The sequence below is a fragment of the Otolemur garnettii genome, unplaced genomic scaffold (assembly GCF_000181295.1).
Source record: "Otolemur garnettii isolate 467f Iridium unplaced genomic scaffold, OtoGar3 scaffold00011, whole genome shotgun sequence".
NCBI lineage: Eukaryota > Metazoa > Chordata > Mammalia > Primates > Galagidae > Otolemur > Otolemur garnettii.
The window spans coordinates 7428419-7440734 of record NW_003852406.1 but is presented as its reverse complement, the minus strand read 5'-3'; positions in this window follow the sequence as shown (position 1 = coordinate 7440734).

The window sequence follows — 12316 nt, the reverse complement described above, 5'->3', positions numbered from 1 at the left end:
AAAAAAAAAAAAAATTTCATCTCAAAGTAAAAAAAAAAAAAAAAGATATACAAATGGCCAATAGGTAGATGAAAAAGTGCTCAACATCATTAGTTATCAGAGAAATGAAAATCAAAACCATAATGAGATATCATTTCACCCCAGTAAAATGGCTTTTATCAAAAAGGCAAAAAGGAATGCCAGTGAGGATGTAGAGAATGAGGAACCTTTGTACACTGCTGGTGGGGATGTAAATTAGTGCAATCACTATACAGGACAGTATGATGATTCCTCAAAAAACTAAAGATTAAACTCCCATTTCACCCAGCAAACTCATTGCTAGGCATATATCCAAAAGAAAGGGAATCAGTATATTGAAAAGATATCTGCACTCCCATGTTTAATGCCAGCACTATTTACGATAGTCAAGATTTGAAATCAACCTAAATGTCCATCAGCAGATGCATGGATAAAGAAATTGTGGTACATATACACAGTGGAATATTACTGTATAGCCATAATATGTCGGTTGCAACAACATGATGGAACTGAAGAATATTATGTTGAAGTAAGTTAAGCATAGAAAAACTAATCTTGCATATGCTCACTCATATGTGGGAGGTAAATATTAAAACAATTGATCTCTTGGAAACAGAGTAGAAATGATGGTTACCAGAGGTTTGATGGGCAACAGGGAGAGGGGATAAAGTGAGGCAGGTTAATGGGTACAAAAATATAGTTAGATAGTTAGAATGAACAATATTTGATAGCAAAACAAAGTGACTATTATCAATATTAAGTCAAGGCATACTTTAAAATAAAGAACAATTAAAGAGTGGAATTGGAGTGTTTCTAATACAAAGAAAAGACAAATGCTTGAGGGATGGATGTCCCAGTTATCCTGATTTGATTAATACAGATTGTATGCCTATATCAAAACATACATACCCATATAACTATATACAACTACTATTTGCCTATGATAATTAAAAACATTTAAAACTAAGTGGAAAGTACAGGGAGATCCCATGTAACCCTATACTCCAGTCCTACTAGTTTTTAAATTAGGCTTTCGTATACTTTCTGTAAACAGATTGAAAAACTTGACAATAGGCCAGATCTGAGTTTAGGCTGTTTTTTTTTACTAGTCTGTCCAAGATCAAGACTTGGTAGGAAAAACACAGAAGGCTGGTTTTTGTTTTGTTTTTGACTTTTTAAAAATAAACATGGACTGCTTGTGAGGCAATGGAAAGAGGAATGCAGAATGGCTAGGGAGGGATAGAGGAAATTGTTAAGCAGAGACTTGGGAAATTGCTCCACCTGGGTTAATGACATTGACAATGGGTCTAAAGATGTGGAGATGTGAGTTAGAGGTGAGGTGAGGAGAAGGTTTAAGTAACTTCAAGAACACTAGACATTTTTTAACACATAGTCTCATACCTTCTCTTTCTCAGTTATATCGGTCTTCATTTTTGCCCTAATCTTTTTCTCTCTACCTATCTTTCCTTTTTTTTTGCTTTTCCTCTTAGAGACCAAAAATCTCTTCTCACTACATGGATAGAAAGGCTGTATTTGTCATACTGAGTTGTTTCCTCTGCTATTAAGCAGCCTTCTCTGTACTCACCCTCCATTAACAATGGGTAAATAACATCTCAAATACCAAGTTCTCTTTGGAGCTGGAGGTTATAGTTAAATAATACCAGTATACATTTCTTTTGAGTAGATGTATAATTACATACATCTATGTATGGAAAAGTTAAGAATAGTTAATTAAAAATTGACTTAAAACATACATCATAGAAAGATACCCTAAATGTATTATTTCCATAAACTTTCACCATTCCATACATAACACATCCCAGTAATATATGTCCATATTTTGAAATAGTACTTTCATATTTTAAAGAGCAGTGCTCAATGGGTTTAGTTATCAGTGTGACCTAAAAATAAAATCTTAAGGCTCTCCCCAACTGTCTGCATGGACTCCCTCTTGGCCAAGGGGACCCCAGAAAAACCTTAAAATTTAGTTGCTGGCCACGAAGAGAAGGGAGGTCAGACATGCCTTGTTATACTCCCTCCCATTTGGAGTTAACTCTTTGTAGCAAGATACTAAATCATTAACAGACTTACAGCTATGCAAGCAACAGCTTAAACCACACCCGCAGGCCATCCATTTACTTAACAGATCACTTGAGTTTAGATAAATATCTGTGGCTTGTCCCTGATTAATAAACATTCTTACCTTAAAACGTTCAAAGCCTTTAGACAGAGCTTTATTTCTTTAACCAGTTACAAATCAAAGAATCTTTAAAGTTACCTATAACCTATAATCCCCACCTCTCACTTTGAGATGTCCCACTTTTTTCAGCCTTTTCTGTCTCTGTGAATGTATAAAATCAACTGTAACCGGGTGACCATGGGCACATTTTCTTAGAACCTCTTGAAAACATATGCTTCTGGCCATAGATCTCACACACTGGCACAGAATAAACCTCTTTAAATTATTTTACAGATTTTGTTTTTTTCTGTTAATCCCAGCTCCTTAGGAATCTATATAAGTTCACTTAATAAAGAAGTAGGTCATATAGGCAGATAACATTCAAAGTAACTTAAAAAGTAAAACAATTATAGGTTTGGCAATGTATATGTATAATATGGAATAGAAAAAAAAGAAGGCATAGTCATAAACAAAGATTTATATTCTTGAATAAAAACTGCCAAAATGTCTATTGAAGGAAACTTCAAAAAACCATTATGGAAGATGTGAAGAGTGTGCACCGAGTCAGTGATCACCTGACCTGGGCAGCTAGTTCATCATCGGCCAATTGATAACAGGAGTCTTAGCACACTGTTACTGATTGTGTGTGTGTACTTAATTCCATGGCTATTTGCCCTCTTTTTGTAGTTTTGCTAGACTTCAGAATGAAGGTTAAAAAAATACCAAACAGACTATAGATATTGAAAGTATGAGAAAGGGCTTTCCCCCCTTTGCTTATTTTCTTCTAGTAAGTGGTTGGGCCTGAGATAGCATGTAGTAGATTCAGATCAGTCTTGGTTATTCTCAGGGTAGAATTACCAACGTTTTTGTGAAACAAGATTGATTTGATATAGTATAAATTTTCAATTTGTGAATGTTCATAGCCTCTGAAATTCTAATTTCAAGTGAAGAATGATGCATCTCTATTAGCCCAGAACACTGACCCTGTGCATTTGAGTGTCACCAAAAGTTTGGTACTTGTCTCCAACCCAGTGAAGAACTTGAGCTTAGATCAATTTCTGTGGTTTGAGAAGGAATGAGAAGTATATTAATTTGCCAACAAATGAGGAGGTTGGCAGACTACAGTCTTAAAGGACCAACATCCTACCCCAAAGTACAAAAGTACAAATACAGAGCTTTTACGGGGGGGCGGGGGGAGGGAAGCTGGGAGCGGGGTGTCTTAGCTTTAGACTATTGCTGTTTAGCTGTGGTCGATGGTCCTGTCTGACATGACGCAATCTCCTGCAATCTAATGATGTCTGCCCAATTGAACCATCTCCTGTGGTAAAACAAACAAAAAAACTAGAACACGCCCATGTTCCTCTGAATACTGGCCTTAGGCATGAATACAGGTTTTAGTTTCTTTCTAATATTTGCTGGTTTGATCTTTAAGTTATGGAATTATGTTAAATTTACCACCACAAAGGTAGATTATCAATTTTATCTTTAGCTCTTCACGTAGATAGTCTTAATGTTCTTTCTTTAGCTTGACTAAACTTTTAGGCAGGCTTTTTTTTGAATCTGGGTACCTGAGCATTTTTTTATTAGAGCATTTACTTTGATTTTTTTTTTTTGTTAAGGGACAGAGTCTCACTTTGTTGCCCTAGGTAGAGTGCTGTAGTATCACAGCTCACAGCAACGTCCAGCTCGTGGGCTTAGGCGATTCTCTTGCCTCAGCCTTCCAAGTAGCTAAAACTACAGCTACCTGCCACAATGTCTGGCTATTTTTTGTTGCAGTTTGGCTGGGGCTGGGTTCAAACCTGCCACCCTTGGTATATAGGGCCAGTGCCCTACTCACTGAGCAACAGGTACTGTCCCACTTTGAAAAATTTTTAATTGTATATCCTTTCTCACTTCCTTTCAGATTTTCAAAAAAGCCTCTTGCTGGTTTTACAACTGGAAGCCTTTTTCAAGTACCTGAATCCGTGCCTTGTCTTTTCAAAATGTAACCATCAAAGAAGTGAGATACCTCTGTTTTCTAGTCTCTGTGGAAAGGTAGGAAGCTTCAGGGGATCTTTTGATTCAAGTTGCAAATCTACCTCTTCTCTTGAAGATATGAGAAAATTTACTCTTCCTTTGGATAAAGCCGGTTAACAAACACAGGTGTCTTAAAATCCTCCCACCCTAGGTCATAAAAACTCTCCCATCCTTGGTTTCAATTGAGTTGAGTTCAGACAACATCATGGTGTGTTTCTGTGTGTTAGAGGTGTAGGTGTTCAGTGGATCCGGTTCATAGCATCACCTGTTGTTCCAAGAGAGCTTTGGTTTTTGCGATCACTTAACATTCTTAATTTAGGTCCATATTATTCTTTCTTTGCTATTTTTGTCTTTTAGATGTTTTTTTTTTTTTAAGGATCTCAGTAATGTGTTTAAAGCAGGGTTGATATAATCTTATTATCCAGGTGCTGAACACAAAAGCCCCATGTCTAGAAAACTGACATGAATGAATGAAAAGTTTGAGTTTGATCCAATAGATAAAGGAATCTTGTGAGTGATTTTCTATGGGGAATGTGATATTCTGGAAAGAGTTTCCTAAGGTTTTGGGAGTCATGACAGTTGCAGTAAGTAAGCTTTCCTCTGACTAGAAAAGAAAGCATATAGCATGAAGATGGAGTGAGATGTTTGTTCTCTGTGTGCTAAGGAAAGGCATGGTGTGTGAGGACAATTGCTTTCATTGTCAGTTAGCATTTGTTAACCCAGCATAATTTTTCTATTTTTATTATATTCACAGTAGGCTCAAATTCAAATTGTCCTCACTTTTTAGATGTTATCAAAGTAAAAAGGAGAATTATGAGGACAGAAGTATGAGACACATTAACTATGAAAGTAGTTGAGAATTTTCTTTTTTCACTTTTTTGTTTGTTTGTTTTTGAGACAGTCTTACTTCATTGCCCTCAGTAGAATGCTGTGGCATCATAGCTCATAACAACCTCAGACTCTTGGGCTCATGTGATCCTCTTGCTTTAGCCTCCTGAGGAGCTGGGACTACAGTGCCCACTACAATTCCTGGCTATTTTAAGAGAAGGGACTCACTCTTGCTCATGCTGCTCTCAAACTACTGAGCTCAAGTGATCCATCTGCCTCACTCTCCCAGAGTGCTAGGATTACAGGTGTGAGCCACTGTACTCAGCGAAAAGTTTTGGATAAGTGCTTATGTGACAGAAACTTGAAATCTAATTGGACTGCCTTGGAATGAAGATAACAGAAAAGTAGTGAAATAAGACCAAAAACCCTTCACATGAATTCACTTAGAGGAAAACTGGCAGCAGCAGGTATGAAATATTAGTTTAAAGCATATACTTCCATGTCCCTTTGGCTGATTACTTTTGTTACTTCACAGAGATATTGTAGGTGGATGTTTTGATGAGTGATTATGTTTAGAAATAGGAAAAGCCTTTCAATGCTAGATTGGCCACAGCTTATAGTTTAATAATTACCAAAAGCTTATGACAGCTACAAAAATTCTTTTTAGTATGAAACAACTTGACATTTAGTAGTGTCTATGAATTTCCTACTTCTCAAGTCTAGACCAGTGGTGTTTTCAGGATTTCTATGGGAGAGGTTTTCTAGCCCGTAAGAAGGCTAAAAGTGGCAGGAGTGAGATTGAAGAAAGCTGTGTTTATTTTATAAGAAAATAGATTTTAGCATGTTAGCAATCAATAAAAATGTTAATAGCATTGGTATAGAGTTGAGGAAACCCAGTTATTCATATCATACATTACTTTTACTTGGGAGATTGGGGACATTGATGGAGAAAGGGGAGGGCTGACCCGCATACCCACTGCTGCTGACATGGGGGATGAAACATATTTTCACCATTTAAAAAACTGTTTTTACATTTTAAAAAAATTCTTATTCTAAAATATTGGTTCATACCACTCCGATTTTTTCTTGTTCTTTTAATGATGGGATTCTTTGAAGTACACATGTTAGGAAATAAAACAATTATAAGTTATAAGCTAAATACATCTCTCTCTCCCTCTCTCCCTTTTTTTAAAACCATATTTAGTGTTAATATTTTTTTCACTATCATAGACACATAGGATGGGAAAGAATTGCATGGGGTCTCTGGGTCCAAATTCTCTATGCTGTCATAAAATAATGCACAAAGAAGAGACTGAGTTGGTCTCTGGTTGTCTCTTTCTTGCTGAATGCTCCTAATATGGGTTTGCTAAATTTTCTCTGGTGATAGAACCCACATTGGAAATACCTGACTACCTCTTGCCATTGATAAACAGCTTGGGATATGTGGTCATGTGACAAAGTTCTAACCAATACACGGAAGTGCTGTGCAGTACGGTCATCCCACCTTTTTCACGGTTTTACTTTCTGTAGTTTCAGTTACCTAAAGTCAACTCTGGTCCAGATACAGTAAGGTATTTTGAGAAAGAAAGACTGAGATTATAGTCAGATAGTTTTCATTATAGTATATTATTATAATTCTTCTATTTTACCAATTATTGCTGTTAATTTATAAATTAAACCTTGTAAGTATATCTGTATTAGAAAAAACATAGTATACATACAGAGTTTGGTAGTACGACCACAGTTACAGACAGGGGTCCTAGAATGTATCCCCCATGGATAAAATGGGGGGCAGGTTCTTGTACTTCCAAGATGTTATCTTATGAGAGGTATGTCCTTCATCCTGATTGTCCATTTCACTGCTGGAATATGATAGAAGGCTGACATGATGACCGGAGCACTAGCTTCTATTTAAACCATGAAGACAAGAGCCACATGCTAGGGATGGGGTAGCTGAGAGTTTGAAGGAGGTTGAGTCCTGCTGAGAATGGCTGTAGAACTTCCATATTGACACTAGAGTGCCTAACTCTGGATTTCTATCAGAAGAGAGAAAAATACTTCTAACTTGTTCAAACCACTGTTATCTTGAATTTTCTATCACATAAGATAATGACTCATAGATGTGTCATTTTATAACATACTATAATTTGTTCTCTTTAATTCAATATTTCCTTATCTCTTATTTGATCTCAAGATCTGTGGTACTGTCTCCAGTGTGGAGATAAATAAGACATAGTGTTTGCAACTTTCAGCAAGCTCTTGGACTAGTAGGGAAGACTGATAGGTCAGAAGACTGTGTGATAGAGCCATGGTAGAGAGGCATCTATAAGTGTACAGGTGCATAAAAGAGAAAGGGAGTGATGCTGTTATTTGAGAGAAAGGGTTTGCAGAGGTAGAAGTACCTGAGAAGGCTCTTGGAGATTTTCAAAGTTTCTCCTAGTAAGAGTGAGGTGGGGGATAGATAGAAATTTGAGTCACAGAAAACTTACATAAAGGCCTGAGGGCATGGCACAGAATGCCTTACATATCAGGGGCACTCTAAGCATCTTGGGACTGGTAGAGGTCCTGGAAATGATAGGACTTTATGTTATAGAGAGCCCACCATATATCTGTATGTCTAGTAGACAACTGTAGACATAGTTGTCATGTCCCACTTTGCTCTTTCTTCAGTGGTCCAGGGAGGAAGAAGTGCCACAACTGGCCTGGACATCATGTATTTTCATGAAGATTTGCTTTCTGGAACATTGGATGCTTTTGATTAATTTTGATTTAACATTTACTCCACACTTACGTGACAGAAATAATATGTGCTTAATAGGCATTGGCTCATTTAATACAGCGCCTTTCAGATGTAAGTACTATTATAGTACCCACTTTAAATATGGGGATATTTAGGCTTAGAAACAACCAATAGCTTGTCCATCATTCTATTTTTAACAAGTAATGAAGCTAGAATTCTTAGTGCTTATATTAAGATTGAATCCATTATTTGTCTGTCCACTTACCACCTCTCTATCAATCTGAACTCAATTTCAATAAAATGACACCGTAAATATGAATGGTCCTACTGACAGAAGTTATTATTGCAAGGAATTACAATACTTCAAAAATAGACCCCATCATTCATATGTTGACCATTGATGTGATAATTTGAGAGATATTTGTAGATGAAAAAATTTGGTGATTTATAAAATATATCTAGGTTTATCTCTGTGTGCATATATGTCTATAGATCTATACCTATTTGACTAACCACAGGAATATGAGCCTGGAAGGGATCTTGGAAATTAATCTAGTAATTTTCTCTAAGCTTTAGGAAAGTAATTAAGTATGTCAAGATAAGTTGAATTTCTGAATTCTTGGGTCCTTGGCAAATGGCTTGCCATTAATAAACATCTGAGGAGAATTCTAAAGTACAGGCATAATTTATTGATTTAGTGATGAAGGTAACTCAGAGCCATTTGGAATAGGAGGAAGCATTTATAAAGTCATAAATAATGCAGGCTCATGAAAATGCAAACTGGATGGTGATGATTGTTCTAGGGAGTCAAGAGTTACTGCCCATAAAGTGGTATTTTGGTTTCTCCAGATCTGACTCCTAAACATCATGAGAAAATTGTAAGGAGACAGGCTGATTTTGGAAAATGTTAGAGTCATCCTGCAAAGGAGGGAGCCCAAGACAAAGAAGCAGAAAACTGCAACTATGAACCTGTCACAAAATCCTAAATGTGACCTCTCTACTCATGCATTTATATTGTGACAAAATATTTAATAGTCCCTTAAATATTGTTTTCTAATCTTTTTATATTCTTGTGAACCTTGTAACTAATAATAATAATAATAATAACTTCCTTAAGGGAATTAACTGTGCCTTTGCTTTGTTGAATTTGTCTGGTTCTTTTTGTATTTTCATGATTTCTAGAACCAAGTTAGGTATTAGTCAATTTTTTTTTAGTTTAACCCTAGAAAACTTGAGATAGTCCAGTCTATAGACCTTACAGAAAAATAAGAGATTAATAAAAAAGTATATTGTTGTGATTGCCTACTGTTGAAGTTTTCATTTATTCATTTTACAAATACACAGAGGACCTGGTATGTAAAAGGCCCTGTGCTAGGCCCTGAAGAAGGTACAGATAGCCTCTCTAGGAAGCATGAGGTCCACCGTAGAGAAAAGACATGTCCATAAAGAACTCTGATACCAGGAAGAGAGAGGAAAACCTTGCTTAGGTTACTTAAAGTGGAGTGTTCCAGTTTCAAAATAGAGGAGTTAAAGTTGTTTTAGTCCCCTCTCTTTTCTTAAAACTTATCCTAAAGCAGCAAACAGAATAGAAAAGAGAAGCAAAACATTCATTTCAATAAAAATAGTCTGACATTTACAATCTTGCACTAGCACATGTCATGGTAGACACAAGGGAAGTAGAACACTAATTCCTGTAGGGTTGGTTTGACAGTTGGTTTTACATGTCAACTTGACCAGGCTGAGGAATGCGCAGATAGCTGGTGAAACATTATTTTGGGGTGTGTTTGTGAGGGTGTTTTGGAAGAGAATAGCATTTGAATTGGTGGACTGAATAAAGAACAGCCTCATGAATGTGAGTTGAGGAGTCTATTTTCTCCTGCCCTTAAACATTGGTACCCTCATATTAATCCCCCTAAAACTATACTTCTGATTCTTGCTCCTTTGGACTTGTACTGAGACTTAAACCCTGTCCCCCAACCCCATTCCTCCAGGCCTCAGTATGTGACCTGAATTACATCAGTGACTTTCCTGGGTCTCAGGTTTGTAGACAATTTTTTGGCTGCCATAATCATGGCAGCAATTCTCCATAATAAGTTTTCATGTGTATATAATATACATTCATTTGGTCGGCTTCTCTGGTGAATCTTGACCAATAATGTTGGGTGTCAATGAACACACTGACTGGAAATCAGACAGACAGCTTGCACCTCTGCTGATGTGGCCCCTTTCCCTGTCCCTGCATACTCCAGGGACAGCACTGACACAGCAATAGACTCTGTTGCTGCCCTTCTTGCTGGTGAGCATTTTGATTGGTTGGTTCAGGGCTGTACTAGTTGTTAAGCATTTTGATGTCTTTCCTGTGTCTTCATTCTATCTTTACAGGGGACTAGTGGGATTCTTTCCTGGAGAGTCTTTTCTGCAGACTCCTGGACATTGACATTTATGTTTGTATAAATCTCCAGGAGGAAGGCCAGGTGGTCACATCACGCTATAATTAAGACTAGTCTATGAGCTCCTTCCATCCAAGCACAGAACTTCCAATCAGCTTTTTAGTAGAAGAGCATTTCTACTGTCATTTCAACAACAATGACAATAGAAGAGCATCTAATGTGAAAGAAAGAAATTCAAATGAAATAAACAGTAGAAAAGGGCATTGGAGGAAAAAAACAAAAAGAAGAGCAGGAAAGCATTTAAAATTTTACAATCAATATTCACTACCAGAGAATGTAGTTTTTCCTTGACACATGAATAATATTTTTTACAAAAAGAATAGAGAACCAGAAAATGCTTCTAGAAATTTAATATTCTTAATATTATATTTAAGTTCTGAAATATAAAAAATCAGTGGACATGTAGGAAAATATTTAGAAGGTCTACTGGCTAGTGAGAAAAAAAGAAGTTGCTGGAAGTTTAAAAAATAAGCATCTAATTATAGTTTTAGAGAGGGAGATCAGAGGAAATTTTGGAAAGGAAATCATCAAAGAAATAATGTCAGGTATTTTCCTAAAACAAAAACATGAATCTTTGGATTGTAAAGGCCAAGAAAATTCCTAGCTCAGTGGTCACCTATGTGTGTGAAATTTGAAACACCAAGAATAAAGTGACCATTCTTAAAGATGCCAGAGAGAGGAAAGCAGACCATGTGTGAGTAGGGAGTTCCTCGGATTTGTTAATAGCGAAGCTGGAAGTGTCTTCAGAATTCTGGGGGAAATATTTTTCAGCCTATGCTTTTATGCCCAGTTGTCTGTCAAGTCATTTTCAGACATACTAATACCCATGTATGCACCTTTCTCAAGAAGCTCTCGGACAATGTCTCTTTTCAGTTTGACTTCAGATCCCAGATTTACCATTTACTTGCTGGGTAAAGTAGGACAATTTGTGTAACCCTGTAGTTCTCTGGTTTCTTCATCTGTAAAATGGGGAAAATATTAATTTCTGTATATTTGGGTTAATATCAGGATTAAATTTGAAGTAACTATATTTGGGAGAGTGTGTGGTATATAGTGAAGAATTCGCCCAATGTAATTGTCAGGTTGTTCTTATTAACATTATTATAACAGATTTGTTAGGCAGAAAATTGCACCATGAAGAATATTTACAGGCTTGGCACCCGTAGTCCAGTGGTTACCGCATCAGCCACATACACCTAGGCTGGAGGGTTCGAACCCAGCCAGGGCCTGCTAAACAACAATGACAACTGCAACAACAACAAAAATAGCCGAGCATTTTGGCGGACACCTGTAATCCCCCACTACTGAGGGGGAGGCTGAGGCAAGAGAATTGCTTAAGCCTAAGAATTTGGGGTTGCTGTGAGCTGTGATGCCATGGCACTCTACCAGGGTGACATAGTGAGATACTGTCTCAAAAAAAAAAAGAATATTTACAGACCTGTGGATAGGTATAGGGAGACTCAGTCATGTATTCAAAAAAATTTACTGAATAAAAAAGAGGGAGAGACAAGGATTAGTGCTAGGGAGAAGTGCATAGAAATGTTAGCACACTAGTTGACTCAGCAGTAAACAATGTTTACGTTTACATTTAATGCAGATAATAAATTAAAATAGTAGATGATTTCATTGGGAGGATGAGGGGAAGAAGAATTTAAATGAGCAAAAAATCCTTGCATACTATAAGAAGAAATCAACAATAATTCAAAGAAATTCTCTGTTGAGTATACCAATTGCACTATAGGGTTTTTGTTTAAAACTATAGATTTAATTGTTGGAAGAAATAGCTACATTAGTTGAAAATTATTTCCCTGTTCTCCAAATTTGGTGGACTTTATGTAAATCAAAAATAAAGTCCTCTTTTACAGGTGACCATTTAAAAAAATAGTTTTAAGACGAAAGGTCTTAAATTATTTAATATAAAAAGCCAGTGTGTAGAGCTACCTATCAAATAAGGTTTTCTGTCCCTCATTAAATATTATTTGCAGGAGTTTCAATTATTTAATTGTTGAAGTAACATGGTCTTTCAGCCCATCATTAGAGAAAGGTGCAGAATTGCAGCGGGGAATTCAGCTTCTCTGTCTTTCT